Source organism: Theropithecus gelada, chromosome 2 (genome assembly GCF_003255815.1).
Source record: "Theropithecus gelada isolate Dixy chromosome 2, Tgel_1.0, whole genome shotgun sequence".
In the NCBI taxonomy this organism is placed as follows: Eukaryota; Metazoa; Chordata; class Mammalia; order Primates; family Cercopithecidae; genus Theropithecus; species Theropithecus gelada.
The window spans coordinates 21,713,367-21,731,470 of record NC_037669.1 but is presented as its reverse complement, the minus strand read 5'-3'; the positions used below and the strand labels follow the sequence as shown (position 1 = coordinate 21,731,470).

The window sequence follows — 18,104 nt, the reverse complement described above, 5'->3', positions numbered from 1 at the left end:
ACATCAATCAAATACATTTAAGAAATACATTGGTTTGGTCCAGAAAGACAGGACAACTCAAAGCAGAGGCTTCCAAGCGATACATGAATTTAAACTTTCTGGCTGACAATTGGTTGAGTTTGTGTGAAGACCTGGGATTCATAGAAAGGGAATGTTCAATTAAGATAAAAATTGTGGAGATCAAAGTTCTTTTAAAGTCTTACACTGGCTGCCCTTAGAGACAATAGATGACAAATGTTTCCTATTTAGATCTTATTTAATCTCTTTAGGATTGGGAGGGTCTGGAAGAAAAAGATCTAGCTATATTAATAGAGATTCTTTATAGATGCAAATTTTCCCCCACAAAGAAGAGTTTTGTAGGGCCATTTCAAAATATGGCAGAGAAACATGTTTTGGAGTATATTTTGATTTTCTTCCTTGTCTCGTAATGTTATGCCAGAGTCAGGTTGGAAAGTAAATCACGATATATAGGGTTAAATAAAACCCATCTGATGAGAATTTGCTTTGTAGGGCGTGACTCCCCAGACCCCTCAGACAGGAACGTGGGCAATATAAAAAATTAGAGTTTTGTCCTCAATATCTTTTTTTTTTTTTTTTGAGACGGAGTCTCGCTCTGTTGCCCAGGCTGGAGTGCAGTGGCCGGATCTCAGCTCACTGCAAGCTCCGCCTCCCGGGTTTACGCCATTCTCCTGCCTCAGCCTCCCGAGTAGCTGGGACTACAGGCGTCCGCCACCTCGCCCGGCTAGTTTTTTGTATTTTTAGTAGAGACGGGGTTTCACCATGTTAGCCAGGATGGTCTCAATCTCCTGACCTTGTGATCCGCCCGTCTCGGCCTCCCAAAGTGCTGGGATTACAGGCTTGAGCCACCGCGCCCGGCCCTCAATATCTTTATAATACTGAATTTTTGTGTATAGTGTTTTATGTTTTATGTGACTATTGTATATTTTTCCACTTATTTAGGTTATTTTTAATTTGTCTTATAGTGTTTTATAGTCTGCATGTGTACATTTTTTATTTTTAGTTACATTTTTAGGTAATTGCGAGTTGTATTGTTGTGGCTCAGAAAATAAGGCCGGGCGCGGTGGTTCACGCCTGTAATCCCAGCACTTTGGGAGGCTGAGGCGGGTGGATCACCTGAGGTCAGGAGTTCGAGACCAGCCTGGCCAACATGGCGAAACCCTGTCTCTACTAAAAATTAAAAAAAAATAGCTGCGTGTGGTGGCACGTGCTTGTAGTTCCAACCACTTAGGAGGCTGAGGCAGGAGAATCATTTGAACCGGGAGGTAGAGGTTGCAGTGAGCCAAGATCATGCCACTGCACTCCAGCCTGGATGACAAAGTGAGACTCTGTCTCAAAAAATAATAATAATATGCCCCAAAATACAGTGCTTTGGGCGTGCTGAGTGCTTTGAACTAAGGGAGAACCAAGGTCTCTTTGACCTTCTCCAGCTCCCCTGTCCTTCCTCCTCTTTACCCCCCTAAGCACAGAGAGGGGCTTTCTCTGAAGTTTCCTTATCTGACTATGGGAATTTCCTCCAGAAGAAATGCAACTGTCATGAGCACCACCCCCACCCCCCAAATAATCTCATGCATAGGGAAAATTAACTCACAGAAAGACTAATGGTCAGCACCACCTATTCTGAGGACTGCTACCTAAGAGACATTACCTGTATAATAAAACAGCTTTATTCACCGTGCTTTTCCTCCCCTCAACATCCCATAACCTGTCAGTACTTCTCCCCAGAAATCCCAAGCCCCTATTTCTATTTTTTCTCTCTTTTTTTTTTTCTTTTGAGACAGAGTGTCACAGTTGCCCAGGCTGGAGTGCAGTGGCGCAATCTCGGCTCACTGCAACCTCCACCTCCTGGGTTCAAGCAAGTCTCCTGCCTCAGCCTCCCTAGTAACTGGGATTATAGGTGCCCACCACCAGCCCCGGTTAATTTTTTTTGTATTTTTGTAGAGACAGGGTTTCACCGTGTTGTCCAGGCTGGTCTCGAACTCCTGACCTCAAGTAATCCACCTACCTCGGCGTCCCCAAGTGTTGGGATTATGGGCATGAGCCCCCACACCTGGCCCCCAAGCCCCTATTTCTTGCTGTAGGTCATGACACTAGAACAACTTAAGTCATCTGGTCCTTCTTTATGTCTCATGATTTGTGGGACTCCTGTACACATGCATGTAATAAATTTGCATGCCACGGCCGAGCGTGGTGGCTCATGCCTATAATCCCAGCACTTTGGGAGACCGAGGTGGGTAGATTATGAGGTCAGGAGATCGAGACCATCCTGGCTAACACAGTGAAACCCCGTCTCTACTAAAAATACAAAACATTAGCCGGGCATGGTGGCATGCACCTATAGTCCCAGTTACTCGGAAGGCTGAGTCAGGAGAATCACTTGAACTCGGGAGGCGAAGGTTGCAGTGAGCCGAGATTGCGCCACTGTGCTCCAGCCTGGGTGATAGAGCGAGATTCCATCTCAATAAAAATAAATAAATAAATAAATAAATAAATAAATAAATAAATAAATTTGCATGCCACTTGTCCAATGGCAGTGGATCATCAGAACTTATTAACATTAGTGCCACTAAAGCTGGTATACAGACTCGTCACTGTTAAATTTGACTGGCTTTTAAAAACTTGTATACCTTTTCTCCTGCTAATTTGTCTACTGTCAGTGTATTTCACAAACTCAAATTACTATTATTATTTTGAGACAGTGTCTCATTCTGTTCCCAGGCTGGAGTGCAGTGGAGCAATCTTGCTCACTGCAGCCTTCGTCTCCCAGATTCAAGAGATTCTTGTGCCTCAGCCTCCCAAGTAGCTGGAATTACAGGTGTGCGCCACCACACCTAGCTAATTTTTGTATTTTTAGTAGAGATGGGGTTTCAGCATGTTGGCCGGGCTGCTCTTGAACTCCTGACCTCAGGTAATCTGCCTGCCTAGGCCTCCCTAGGAGGAGTGCTGGGATTACAAGCATGAGCCACTGCGCCTGGCCAGACTCAAATTATTGAAACTTTAGACAGTAGAGGGAAAGTTGAAAACTTCCCTAAGGTTTGTCTTTTAAATTTTCTTTTCAATTATCAGTTTATGTATATATATGTCAAGACAAAATAATTTAGTATATGAAGAGAACTTTCTTCATCTATTAAAAGAAGTCTGGGCTGGGCTGTGGTAGCTCATGCCGATACTCTCAGCGCTTTGGGAGACTGAGGTGAGAAGATTGCTTGAGCCCAGGAGTTCAAGACCAGCCTGGACAGCAAAGGGAGACCCCATCCCTATATTTAAAAAAAAAAAATAGCCAGGCATGGTGGGGCACAGCTGTAGTTCCAGCTACTTAGGGGGCTGAGATGAGAAAACTGCTTGAACCCGTGAGGTTGAGGCTGTAGTGAGCCATGATTGTGCCCACTCCACTCCAACCTGGGTGACAGATTGAGAACATTCTTTTTTTTTTTATTGTCAGCCAAGCTGCCAAGATTTTTTTTTTTCTGCAAACCTTTTTAAGTGGTGAAATGTTTAACATTTTCTCTGAGATGAGAAATAATACCTTTTATACAACAACCTTGTTTAATTATCTTATTAATTCAAATTGCTTGAATTGTTTACATATCCAATTGTATCATCTGCAAATAATGAAATTTTATATCTCCTACTCCTGTTTTAGCTTGCCATCTTGCTCTGTATAGGATTTTGCAGTACAATATTAAATAGATATGATAATTGTCATTTTGTCTTTTTTCCAATTTCAGAGTGAAAATTTTCAACATTTTGCCACTTAGAATGTTTTGCTGTAGATTTTTGTAGACATCTCTTGTCACATGAAAAAAGTCTCTAAGCTTTCTGAGAGGATATTTTAAAATTATAAGTGTGGGCAGGTGCAGTGGCTCATGCCTATAATACCAACACTTTGGGAGGCCGAGGTGGGCAGATTGCTTGAGCCCAGGAGTTCAAGACTAGTCTGGGCAACATAGTAAGACCCTGTCTCTACAAAAAAAAAAAAAAAGAAATTAAAAAAAAAGTATAGGCTAAAGTTTATCATAAATTTATCAAGGCTGTGCGCAGTGGCTTGTGCCTGCAATCCTAGCAATTTGGGAGGCCTAGATGGGAGGACTGTTTCAGCCCAGGAATTCAAGACCAGCTTGGCCAATACAGTGAGACCCTGTGTCTACAAAAAATTTAAAAATTAGGCCAGGCATGGTGGCTCATGCCTGTAATCCCATCAATTTGGGAGGCCAAGGCCGGCAGATTGCTTGAGCTCAGGAGTTCAAGACCAGCCTGGGAAACATGGCAGAACTCCATCTCTACAAAAATACAAAAAAACTAGCTGGGCATGGTGGCTTCCAGATTTAAATGATAAAATAAATGTTATAGTCTCATTGTATTAATGTGATGAATTTGATAGATATTTTGAATGTCAAACGAATTATCTTCTTTTCCAGAACAGTCCTAAATCCATTAGGCATGAAACAATGAAGTGGGCATTCTGTGGGCTAGAGTGAGTTTCTGAAGCTGAGGTAAGGTGAGGTTGATGTCTATCTTATGTAGGAGCGCTGGACAGCATGGGTTATCAAAGCCTGAGTCAGGAGAAGAGGACATCTGTAATATAATCTAAAAAAAATAAAAATATCAATCTGATCTTTGTCCCTAGTTCCTGACACAGAGCTTTTAAAAGCCTTAAAATTTCCTGAGTGATCCAACTGTCTTGTTATTCACAATGAGCCCGTTTCTCTCAGTGACTGTACCTGAGTTTATGCCAAACAGGTGATTCACGGTAGGGCCCCTAATTGTTTCACAATGGGGGCTTATTTTAGGAAAAACCAACCTTCTAAACATTGAAAATTTCAGTCCCACCCCCGGCCTCCTGGGGAGGTAGGGGCTGGACATTGAGGTCAGTCATGACCTTAAATTAAATCAAAGGTGGCCACATAATGAAACCTCTAGAAAAACTCTTAAAGAGGATCAAGTCTGGGCACTGTGCCTCATGCCTGTAATCCCAGCACTTTGGGAGGTTGAGGCGAGTGGATCACCTGAGATCGGGAGTTTGAGACCAGCCTGACCAACATGGAGAAACCCCGTCTCTGTTAAAAATACAAAATCAGCCGGGCATGATGTGCATGCCTGTAATCCCAGCTACTCAGGAGGCTGAGGCAGGAAAATCGCTTGAACCCGGGTGGCGGAGGTTGAGGTGAGGAGATCACGCCATTGCACTCTAGCCTGGGCAACAAGAGTGAAACTCCGTCTCAAAAAAAAAAAGAGGATCAGGGGAGAACTTCCTGGTTGGTGAATATATGAGGTACTGATGTGACAAAAGGCAGTCAAATGGCTAGGCAGATAGGGGCGGGTCCCCAGTGAAACCCCACCTCCAAGCCAAAGATAGTTTCAAACCTGAAAGCCAAGCTACAAGTTAAATCCTCGGACCAGATTAAGAACTTGTCTTCCCATTTGGCATGCTTTCTTCTGATTGATCCTCACCCTTCACCTATTTTACATATATCTGCCTTTTCCTAATTGGTTTTCTACACTGTCATGGCCACCTTTAAGTAGTGTCTTCACTTTAACCTTTTTTGCATACTCACAAACCAATCAGCACACACTCCTCATTCTGAGTCCAGAAAAGTCCCTGGACCCAGCCACACGGGGGACTTTCCTGCCTTCAGGTAGGGGGACCACCCCCACATTCCCTCTCTGCTGAAAGCTGTTTCATCACTTAATAAAACTCCCTGCTTTGCTCACTCTTTGATTGTCAGAGCATCCTTATTCTTCTTAGGCACAGGACAAGAACTCTGGAATTGGAGTGCAAGCCAGAGTCAGCCTGGGTGGGCTGAGTGGGTGGGCCATGTCCAGCAGCAGGTAGGGTGGCCGAGTGAGGCCTGGGTGGGCATCACATGCTGGAGGTCCCCAATCCCATGCTAGTACTGACACACTGTGACTCCACAAGGACAGAAGCTTCTGTGCTCCTCCCTGTCACGCCTTGCCTTATGCATCTCTTTCACTTGGCTCTTCTTGAGCTGAATCCTTTATAATAAAACTTTAAGTACAATACTTTTTTTTTTTTCTTTTTTTTGAGATGGCATCTCGCTCTGTCGCCCAGACTGGAGTGCAATGGCCTGATCTCAGCTCACTGCAACCTCCGCCTCCCGAGTTCAAGTGATTCTCCTGCCTCACCCTCCTGAGTAGCTGGGACTATGGGCACATTTTTTCGTATTTTTAGTAGAGACAGAATTTCACCATGTTAGCCAGGATGGTCTCGATCTCCTGACCTCATGATCCGCCCCCCACGGCCTCGCAAGGTGCTGGGATTACAGACGTGAGCCACTGCGCCTGGCCAGTACAATACTTTTGTAGCCTGGTGCAGTGGTGCACAATTGTAATCTCAGCTACTAGACTGAGGTGGGAGGATTGTTTGAGCCCAAGAGTTTGAGAGCAGCCTGGGCAAAATAATGACCCCACGTCATTAAAAAAAAAAAAGTAGTGTTTTTAATGAATGCTCTAAGTCATTCTAGTGAATTACCAAACCTGTGGTCAGAAGCACAGGTAGCTTTGGGATATGAAAGCCTTGCACTGGCATCAGAAGTCAGGAGCAGTTTTGTGGAACAGAGCCCTCAATTTGTGGAGTCTGCATTAACTCCGGGTGGTGGGAGAACTAAATCGTAGGACACCCAGTTCGTGTCAGACAATCAATGTCGAAACATAGCATTCATGCAGAGGGCTGGTCTGGATTGTGATGGCAGAGATCAAGTTGGGGGTATCCATGTGGGAAGTATAAGGAATGGAGGCAATAAGGATTGGCTGCCTAAACAGAAGATAAAATACGTAAACATATTAAGGATATCTGAAAACACAATGAGATTCTATATGGAGGTAGGAGGCGGGACTTGACTCCAGAGGTGAGGCTCAGACACCAGAACAAATTGAGAACTAACGAAAACAGGGACTGGGAGGAAGCAGCTTTCCCTAAACATGCCCACCAGTGTGCCATGTCTGTTTACCGTTGCCATGGCAATACCCAGAAGTTACCCCTCATTTGCACAGCAATGACCCTGTGACTGGGAAGTTACCACCCTTTTTCTAAAAATTTCTGCATAATCTGCCCCTTAATTTCCATATAATTAAATGTGGGTAAAGGCTGGGCATAGGGGCTCACACCTGTAATCGCTGCACTTCTGGAGGCCCAGGTGGGAGGATCACTTGAGGCCAGGAATTCAAGACCAGCCTGGTCAACAGAGCTAGACCCTGTCTCTATTTTATAAAATTACAAAAATTAAAAATTTAATAAAATAAAATTAGATTTAAAATGTGGTTATAAATATGACTGCAAAACTGCCCTGGAGCTGTTCCTCTGGGCACACTGCCTGTGGGGTAGCCCTGCTCCACAAGGAGCAGAACATCTGCTGCTGCTGCCCACTGCCACTTCAGTAAACGTTGCCAACACCAGCAGCTCACCCTTGAATTCGTTCCTGGGCTAAGCCACACACCCTCCTGGGCTAAGCCCCAATTTTGGGGCTCATCTGCTCTGCATCACCAGTCACAATGACTATTATTAAAAAGTCAGGACCAGGCACAGTGGCTCATGCCAATCAGCTTGCACTCCACATTCTGAGTCCATAAAAGGCCCAGACCCAGCCAAACAAGGACTTTCCCGCCTTCGGGTAGGAAATCCCAGAACTTTGGGAGGCCGAGGCAAGTGAATTGCTTGAGCCCAGGACTTCAAGACCAGCCTGGGCAACATGGTGAAACCTTGTCCCGACAAAAAATACGAGAATTAGCTGAGCATGGTGGCATGCACCTGTATGCCCTGTAACTCAGGAGGCTGAGGTGGAAGGATCACCTGAGTCCAGGAGGTCAAGGCTGAAGCAAGCTGTGATTGCACCACTGCAGTCCAGCCTGGGTGACAGAGTGATGAGACCCGATCTCAAAAAAAAAAAAAAAAAAAAAAGGATAACAAATCTGTACATGACATGTAGCTGTGAGCCTAAAATAAAAGTTAAAAAAACAAAAAGTCAAAAAAGAACATGCTGGTAACAGGCTGCAGAGGAAAGGGGACGCTTACACAGAGCTGGTAGAAATGTAAACTAGTTCAGCCACTGTGGAAAGCAGTTTGGAGATTTCTCAAAGAACTTAAAACAGTTCTGGATCAAAACTACCATTTGATCCAACAATCCTATTACTGAGTATACACCCAAAAAATATAAATCATTCAACCATAGAGATGCATGTACATGTATGTTCATTGCAGCACTATTCACAATAGCAAAGACATGAAATCTACCTAGATGCCCATCAATGATGGGCTGGATAAAGAAAATGTCATCTGGGCATGGGGGCTCATGCCTATAATCCCAACACTTTGAGAGGCTAAAGCAGGAGGATCGTTTGAGGCCAGGAGTTTGAGACCAGCCTGGCAATATAGTAGGACCCTGTCTTCACAAAAAAAATTAAAATTAGGTAGGCATGATGGTGCACACCTGTGGTCCTAGTTAGTAGGGAGGCTGAGGTGGGAGGATCACTTGAAACTGGGAGATTGAGGCTGCAGTGAACCGTGATCTCACCAATGCACTCCAGTCTGGGTGACAGAGTGAGACCCTGAGTAAAAATAAAATAAAATGTCATACATATATACCATGGAACACTATGCAGCCGTAAAAAAGAACAAAATCATGGCCTTTGTAGCAGTACAGATGGAACTGGAGGCCATTATCCTCAGCGAATTAACACAGGAACAGAAAACCAAATATCGCATGTTCTCACTTATAAGTGGGAGCTAAATATCGAGTACACATGGATATCAAGGAGGGAAAGTAACACCGAGGACTACTTGAGGGTGGAGGTTGGGAAGACGGTGAGGATTTAAAAACTACCTATCAGGCCGGGCGTAGTGGCTCATGCCTGTAATCCCAGCACTTTGGGAGGCTGAGGCAGGTGGATCACCTGAGGTCAGGAGTTCGAGACCAGCCTCAACATAGAGAAACCCTGTATGCCTCAATTATAGGAGCAGATTTATTATGGTAAATACTGAGATCAGGAAGCATATGTAACTGTGTCATAGAGTGATTACATCCAGGCATTATTGCCAGCCAAGATTGATAAATATGCCCAATAAGTACCATTGTTCTCTGTGTCAGCCCTTGTTGAAGGAATACTCACGGCAGTGGTGATCATCGCTATCATAGCTACCGTTCAATTACTCATTGTGACTGGTTGTCCCGCTTTCCTCAGGTTTTCTTCCACCATCTGTGACAGCTTCTTGATCTGTCCCCAGGTGGGTGACTGTGTTCGACGGGTGTTGTTCATGACAGTTGGGGTCCTTCCTTAGTGTCAGTCTTGACATGGCTGTAACCGGGGGGGTCCTCGGGATCCTCCTGGAGTCTCTTCTTCGGCATCTGGCTCATGATAAGGTTTCAGGTGTCTTGATGGTATCCAAATCAGCTATTGATTTTTGCCTGGACAAACACAAGCATAACCTCTACCCCAAGTTATTATTTAATAGCTTTAGCTTCTTTCCGGGTAATGCAGCATCTGTGTTTGAGACCAGAGGCATTAACATGGGTTAAATTGTGAAAGTGTCTAGCATTAGATATTGCAGTAGCAACTAGGCAATCAGCCATTTGATTCCCTGCAGTCAAAGGTCCTGGAAGAGGTGTATGAGCCCTAATGTGAGTGATGTAAAAAGGGTGCCTTCTACTCCTAACTGCTGTTTGCAATTGGGTAAATAAAGTCATCAGTTGTTCATCTGTATGAAATCATAACTGAGCATTTTAAATTAACTGTGTGGAATGAACCACGTATGAAGAATCAGAAATCACATTAATAGGCATATCAAAAGCAGTCAATACCTTAATTACAGCCGCAAGCTCTGCTTTTTGAGCTGAAGTATAGGGCGTCTAGAAAACTTTACTTTTTGATCCAGAATAAGAAGCTTTACCATTACTAGACCCATCTGTAAAACAATGAAAACGCTTAGCAGGTTGCAGGTTGTTTGCTGCAGGAACTGTATATGCAAACCATTCACAGTCTTGCTCAGCTAAAGGGAGAGTAAAGAAACAGTCTTTTAAATCTATGACTATTAAAGGCCCATTTTTTGGAACTATAGCAGGAGAAGGCAATCCTGGTTGTAAACCTCCCATAGGTTGTATAACTGAATTGATAGCTCTTAAGTCAGTTAACATTCTCCATTTACCTGATTTTTTCTTAATTACAAAAACTGGAGAATTCCAAGGGGAAAATGTTGGAGCTATGTGCTCATTTTCTAATTATTCAGTAATTAATTTCTCTAAAGCCTCCAGTTTCTCTTTACTTAGCGGCCATTGTTCTATCCAAGTTGGCTTATCTGTTAACCATTTTAAAGGTATAGGTTCTGGAGGCTTAACAATGACTGCCATCAAAAATTATTTCCTAATCTTTGGCGGGAACTTTGTTTTCCAGTTGAAGTGGTTCTTTCCAACCTTGCAAATTTTTTTCTAGTCCCATACCAGGAACATACCCCATTTCATGCATTGTATGTTGACTTTGAGGGCTATATAATTGTTCTGGAATTAGAACTTGTGCTCCCCATTGTTGTAATAAATATCTTCCCCATAAATGTATAGGTACAGAAGTTATAATTGGTTGAATAGTCCCAGGTTGTCCACTGGGCCCTTCACAATGCAAAATATAACTACTCTGATATACTTCAGGGGTTTTACCAACTCCAACTATGTTAAATTGAGCGGGTTGAATTGGCCACACGGACGGCCAGTGCTGTAGAGAAATGATTGAAATGTACGCTCCTGTATCTTCCAAACCTTTACATTTCTTTCCCTGAATAGTTATTTCACAGGTAGGACGTTTATCAGTAATTTGACTTACCTAATAAGCTCCTTCGCCTTGTTTATTTGTGCTTCCAAATCCTCCTGTTGGTTTAATTTCACTTTTCCCCATTCCCACATATGGCACAATCAGAAGCTGTGCTTCCTGGCTCTGCTTTCCAGGGAACAGAAGTAGATATAACAGTCTGAATTTCCCCATTGTAATCTGAATCAATGACTCCTGTATGTATTTGCACGCTACTTTTAAACTTAAACTAGGCCTTCCTAAAAGCAATCCCATTTTCCTCGCTGGCAAGAGTTCAGACTCCTGTGGGGACCTTTTGCCGGGGTTCCCCAGGCAGAAGGCTCACAGCGTTTGTGCAGCATAAATCTACTGTGGCACTTCAGGCTGTGGCGGGCGACAGACATTGTACAGGAATGAGGGAATGGCCTGAGCTGGAAATGCCCCGGTTTAGAATGGGGCCCGGGATGGGCCCCTCATGGCGTTTCCCGAAATCAGGTTCCTATCTTTATCAAACTTAGAGTGACACTGACTAGCCCAATGTTTTCCTTTTTTACATTTTGTACATATTTCAGGCTCAACAGTTTTCTTTTTTCCCATCTCTGGCGGCCTGACTCGCTGATTTTTTCTACATTCTTTTTTAGTATAACCATGCTTCCCACAGTTAAAACAAGCCCAGGAAACGGAGTATCCACTATCCGTCCTACCATTGCCTGGGCTAGCAGAGTAGCCTTATGCAGATTACCTCTGATACCATCACAGGCCTTGGTATAATCAACTAAATGTGCTTTCCCTCTGTTAGGTCACAGAGTGCCCTGGCAATCGGGATTAGCATTGTCAAAAGCTGGTAACTGCAGCACTATATCCTGAGCACTATATCCAAATCTGCAATCATCTTTTTAAGAGACTCCTATAATGGAGCTATAAAATCGACATATGGTTCTCTTGGTCCCTGTTTTATAGCACTAAAGGAAGGGTATTGTTCCCCACCTGAAGTGATTTTTTCCCAAGCTCTAATGCACGCTCCTCTAAGCTGTTCTGTGGCATCATCCTGCATGACCAGTTGTGCATCTAAACCAGCCCAGCTGCCAACCCCCAAAAGTCGGTCTGCAGTTATATTAATTTAAGGATAGGCCTGGGCCTTGCGAGCAGCCTGAATGGAAGCTTCATCTGCCCATCAAGTTTTATACTGTAAGAACTGAGCAGGAGTTACACAAGCTCGAGTAAGAGCATCCCAGTCAGTAGGAATCATCCGACTGGAAACAGTAACATTCTTTAACAGTCTCATTACAAAAGGAGAACCTGATCCATGCTGATTTATAATTTGTTTAAATTCTTGGAGTAATTTAAAAGGAAAAGGCTCAAATGTAGCTATAATATTTCCCTGTTGATCTAGGGGGTGTATTCTAACAGGGAACTGCCAAGCCTCTAAATCACCCTCTCTTCTAGTTTGTGAATTCCTGCCTGGATAGAACTAAGAGTGGTCACTTGAGGCACTGCTCGAACAGTCACTGGGGCAACTACTTTTTGCCCAGTGTCCTCTGGAAAAGAAAGATCGGGAGGGTCTTTTCCTTCAAAATAATAATGAGGGGGTGCAGAAGGGTAGGGATGAACCTCTCCCTCCTTTGCCACTTTAGCTTTAGCTGAAGCTAAATAAACATGCTCTGTAACCTCTTCTGTTACTTCACTATACTCTCATTCTTCCTCCTCATCAGTGTGAAAAAGTTCCAAGGGAGAAGGAACCAGACCCCACACCTGTCCCAGTGTTACCCTGAGGCTTCCGAGCTCCCCTTCTTACTCACCACGGGGATTGCTTTAAGAGTACTTGTGTGTCCTCCAGCTAGTTTTCCATTCCAACCGTTGCTCCGGCGACCCTTTAACCTGGATTTGAGCCCCCCACGATGGACGCCACTTGCCGAGACCAGCTCGGTAAGGGAGACCCTAACCCAGCAGTGCTAGAGGAATTAAAGACACACACACACAGAAATATAGAGGTATGACATGGGAAATTAAGGGTCTCACAGCCTTCAGAGCTGAGAGTCCCAAACAGAGATTTACCCACGTATTTATTAACAGCAAACCAGTCATTAGCATTGTTTCTATAGATATACAATTAACTAAAAGTATCCCTTATGGGAAATGAAGGGATGGGCGGAATTAAAGGAATAGGTTGGGCTAGTTAACTGCAGCAGGAGCATGTCTCTAAGGCACAGATTGCTCATGCTATTGTTTGTAACTTAAGAGTGCCTTTAAGTGGTTTTCCGCCCTGGGCGGGCCAGGTGTTCCTTGCCCTCATTCCCGTAAACCCACAACCTTCCAGCCTGGGCGTGAGGGCCAATATGAACATGTTACAGTGCCAACCTTCCAGCCTGGGCATGAGGGCCAATATGAACATGTTGCACCATTGTTTATGGCCAGTTTTGGGGCCAGTTTATGGCCAGATTTTGGGGGACCTGCTCCCAACAGCATCGGTAAGAGGATAAATCAAAATTGTATACCACTTGGCACAGAAATTGATTAGAAGAACACATTACTTGTGATATTTCTGTGAAAGATACATAACTTAAATTTAATCATAAGGAAGCATTAAACAATCCCAAGTTGAGGGATCTTCTTCAAAGCAACTGACCTGTAATATTCAAAAGTGTCAAGGTCACTAAAGAAAGACTGAAGAACTATACCAGACTAAAGGTGCCTAACACCATGTGACAACTAAGCATGACCCTGAACTAGATCCTTTTGCTGCAAAGCAATTGATGAAGCTTGAACTTGACAAATAAAAATTGTATATATTCAAGTAGTAATGTAAATTTCCTGACTGTATTGAGGTTATGTAAAAGATGTACTTATTTATAAGAAACATGGCTGAGCATGGTGGCTCATATCTGAAATCCCAGCACTTTGGCTGAGGTGGGAGGATCACTTGAGGCCAGGAGTTCAAGACCAGCGTGGGCAACATAGCAAGACCCCATCTTTAGCCGGGTGTGGTGGTGCACCTGTTAGTCCTAGCTACTTGGGAGGCTGAGGTGGAAGGATTGTTTGAGCCTGGGAGTTTGTGGTAAGGGTGAACCATGATTTTGCCACTGCATTCCAGCCTGGGTAACAGAGCAAGACTTTGTCTTTAAAAAAAAAAAAAAAAAAAAAAAAAAGGCCAGGTGTGGTGGCTCACACCTGTAATCCCAGCACTTTGGGAGGCTGAGGTGTGCAGATCACGAGGTCAGGAGTTCAAGACCAGTCTGACCAACATGGTGAAACTCTGTCTCTACTAAAAATACAAAAATTAGCCAGGCGTGGTGGCACAACCTGGTGGTCCCAGCTACTCAGGAGGCTGAGGCAGGAGAATTGCTTGAATCCGGGAGGCGGAGGTTGCAGTGAGCCAGGGTTGCACCATTGTACTCCAGCCTGGGTGACAGAGCAAGACTCCGTCTCAAAAAAAAAAAAAAAAAAAAAAATTACACATCTATCGCCTCACACAGTTATTTAGTAGGGTGGTAGAGGGTTAGTGGTGACAATTAAGATCTATTATCTTAGCAAATTTCAAATTAAAAATACAGTGTTTTTTTCCTCAGAAAGAAAAGCGTGGGGCCGGGGGCGGTGGCTCACGCTTGTAATCCTAGAACTTTGGGAGGCCAAGGCGGGCGGATCACGAGGTCAGGAAATCGAGACCATCCTGGCTAACACGGTGAAACCCCGTCTCTACTAAAAATACAAAAAATTAGCCGGGTGTGGTGGCGGCGCCTGTAGTCCCAGCTACTCGGGAGGCTGAGGCAGGAGAATGGCGTAAACCCGGGAGGCGGAGCTTGCAGTGAGCTGAGATCCGGCCATTGCACTCCAGCTTGGGCGACAGAGCGAGACTCCATCTCAAAAAAAAAAAAAAAAAAAAAAAAGCGTGGACTGTTTCATGAATTTGCATGTCATCCTTGCTCTGCGGCCATGTCAATCTCTGTATACTTCCAATTTCAGTATATGTGTTGCCAAAACGAGCACAAAAAAAATGCAGTATTATTAACTATAGTCACTGTGCTGTACACTAGCTCCCTGAACATGTTCATCTTACAACTGAAAGTTTGTACTCTTCGACCAACATCCATTTCCCCCACGCTTCAGCCCCTGACCACCAACCATCATTCTACTCTCCGCTTCTTTTTTTTTTTTTTTTTTTGAGACGGAGTCTAGCTCTGTCCACCCAGGCTGGAGTGCGGTGGCACAATTTCGGCTCACCATAACCTCCGCCTCCCGGGTTCAAGGGATTCTCCTGCCTCAGCCTCCTGAGTAGCTGGGATTACAGGCGCCCACCACCACACCCAGGTAATTTTTGTATTTTTAGTAGAGACAGGGTTTCACTGTGTTGGTCAGGCTGGTCTCAAACTCCTGACCTCATGATCCGCCCACCTCGGCCTCCCAAAGTGCTGGGATTATAAATGTGAGCCATTGCGACTGGCCTACTCTCTGCTTCTGAGATTGACTTTTGTAGATTCCACATATACGCATATAGTATTTGTCTTTCTATGTCGGGCTTATTTCACTTAGTGTAATATCCTTCAGGTTCATGCATGATATTCCATTGTATATACCACATTTATTTCTCCATTCATCAGTCAAACATATCTCCGCTATATGCTCTATGTAGCATATATATCTTTGCTATAGTCAAGATACTCTGTATCTTGAAAATGCTGCAATAAACATGAAAATGAAGATATCTCTTTGAGATACTGGTTTTATTTCCTTTGGATGTATATCCAGAAGTGGGTTTGCTGGATCATATTGTGGTTATATTTTTATTTTTATTTTTTATTTTTATTTTTTTTTTTGAGACGGAGTCTGGCTTTGTCACCCAGGCTGGAGTGCAGTGGCCGGATCTCAGCTCACTGCAAGCTCCACCACCCGGGTTATGCCATTCTCCTGCCTCAGCCTCCCAAGTAGCTGGGACTACAGGCGCCGCCACCTCGCCCAGCTAGTTTTTTGTATTTTTTTAGTAGAGACGGGGTTTCACCGTGTTAGCCAGGATGGTCTCGATCTCCTGACCTCGTGATCCGCCCGTCTCGGCCTCCCAAAGTGCTGGGATTACAGGCTTGAGCCACCGCACCCGGCCCATATATATTTTTAAATATAAAACTATTTTTTATTTTTACTTATCTATTTTTTGAGATGGAGTTTCACTCTTGTCACCCAGACTGGAGTGCAGTGGCACAATCTCAGCTCACCATAACCTCCGCCTCCCAGTTTCAAGCCGTTCTCCTGCCTCAGCCTCCTGACTCGCTGGGATTACAGGCATGCTCCACCACACCCAGCTACTTTTGTATTTTTAGTAGAGACGGGGGTTTCTCCATGTTGGTCAGGCTGGTCTCGAACTCCCGACCTCAGGTGATCCGCCCGCCTCGGCCTCCCGAAGTGCTGGGATTACAGGCGTGAGCCACCACGCCCAGCCTAAAAGTATTTTTAAAATACGTTGGAATAACATAGACTTATGGTATGAAGAATGAGGAGCTCCACTGACTTGTTCCTCAAGGTACCTGGCAAAAATTATATAAAAAACAAAAACAAACCCCAACCATTTAAAGCCTGTGATCATCAGCCTAAGGGCAAACAGCAAAAGAAGAAACATCTATTCAAGACAACCTGTGAAAACTCATTAAGAAAGGCAAGGGTCTGTGGTATTTTAATCAAGATCACTCCTCCCTCTCCCATCTCAACTCAGTGAGGTGCAGACTCCACTCCAGACTGCTATATCCTAAAACACAGGGCTCCCTCTCCCACCAGCTCCCAGGTGGAGGGCTGTCTTCCCAGGAGAATCGGGATGTCAGTATTTTATTTTATTTATTTTATTTTATTTACTATTTTATTGTGACAGGGTCTCACTGTGTTGCCCAGGCTGGTCCTGAACTCCTGGGCAACACAGTGTTACACGGAGTTACAGGCCGGGGAGGTCACTCACACCTGTAATCCCAACACTTTGGGAGGCTGAGGAGGGCAGATGACCTGAGGCCAGTCTGGCCAACATGGCGAAACCCTGTCTCTAGTAAAAATACAAAAATTAGCTGGGCATGGTGGTGGGCGCCTGTAATCCCAGCTACTTGGGAAGCTGAGGCAGGAGAATTGCTTGAACCGAGGAGGTGGAGGTTGCAGTGAGCTGAGATTGCGCCATTGCACTCCAGCCTGGGCAACAGAGCAAGACTGTCTCAAAAAAAAAAAAAAAAAAAAAAGAGAAAGTGTTGGTATTACAGGTGTGAGCCACCGCACCAGGCAAGGATGTATTTCTTATCCTGCCCCCTCCAGCTACCTGTTGCTGAGACTAAGTCCTGGGCATACATACTTAAGGGTTTTTTTTTTCCCCCACCCAACCCCCACTTGTAGAATGGAAGTTCCACCTTGGACAAAGTGTGATGAGAGGACTGAGACCTCTTTAAGCTCGTGAAGTGGCGGTTCCACAACCAGGAGAGGAAAACAAAGAGGACCTCAGGCTGCTGCATCTTGTGCTTAGCTTGCAAAGAAAGACTGTCACTCAGAAACTCGCTATTGTCCCCACCTCCACCTCCAGAATCCTGGCTCAGATATTTTGCCTGAAGAGAGGAGCAGGCTGTAAAACAAAGAGATTCTAATCTCCTCCCAAAGGACTAACTTTAATTTTTTTTTTTTTTGAGACGGAGTCTCGCTCTGTCGCCCAGGCTGGAGTGCAGTGGCCGGATCTTAGCTCACTGCAAGCTCCGCCTCGCGGGTTTACGCCGTTCTCCTGCCTCAGCCTCCCGAGTAGCTGGGACTACAGGCGCCGCCACCTCGCCTGGCTAGTTTTTTTTTTTTTGTATTTTTTAGTAGAGACGGGGTTTCACCGTGCTAGCCAGGATGGTCTCGATCTCCTGACCACGTGATCCGCCCGTCTCGGCCTCCCAAAGTGCTGGGATTACAGGCTTGAGCCACCGCGCCCGGCCACTTTAATTTTTTTAAAAACTATTTGGACATATTTAAATGTAAAGACTAAAAAAATGCAAAAAAGGAAAAAAAAGAAAAAAGAAAAAAATGTATATAAATCTAAGGACACACCCAAGCATGATGGAGATTCAGGTGAAAGGTACTTGGGAGGAAATTCAAGTTACAGGATAAACTGTAGATCTGATTGTTTGTAGGAGAGAACTAGGGAATAGTACTGGAAGAAGTGGCCAGGCACAGTGGCTCATACCTGTAATCTCTGCAGGTGGCCAAAGTGGGTGGATCACCTGAGGTCAGGAGTTCGAGGCCAGCCTGGCCAACATGGTGAAACCCCATCTCTACTAAAAATACAAAAATTAGCTGGGCATGGTGGC

General features: G+C 44.5%; 1 non-coding gene across 1 annotated transcript; it reads right to left on the bottom strand.

Moving 5' to 3' along the window:
• Positions 1 to 14,686: 14,686 nt before the first annotated feature.
• LOC112619860 lies at positions 14,687 to 14,790 on the bottom strand. Its single transcript, XR_003118356.1, has one exon. It is a non-coding gene; the product is annotated as a U6 spliceosomal RNA (small nuclear RNA).
• Positions 14,791 to 18,104: the final 3,314 nt, after the last annotated feature.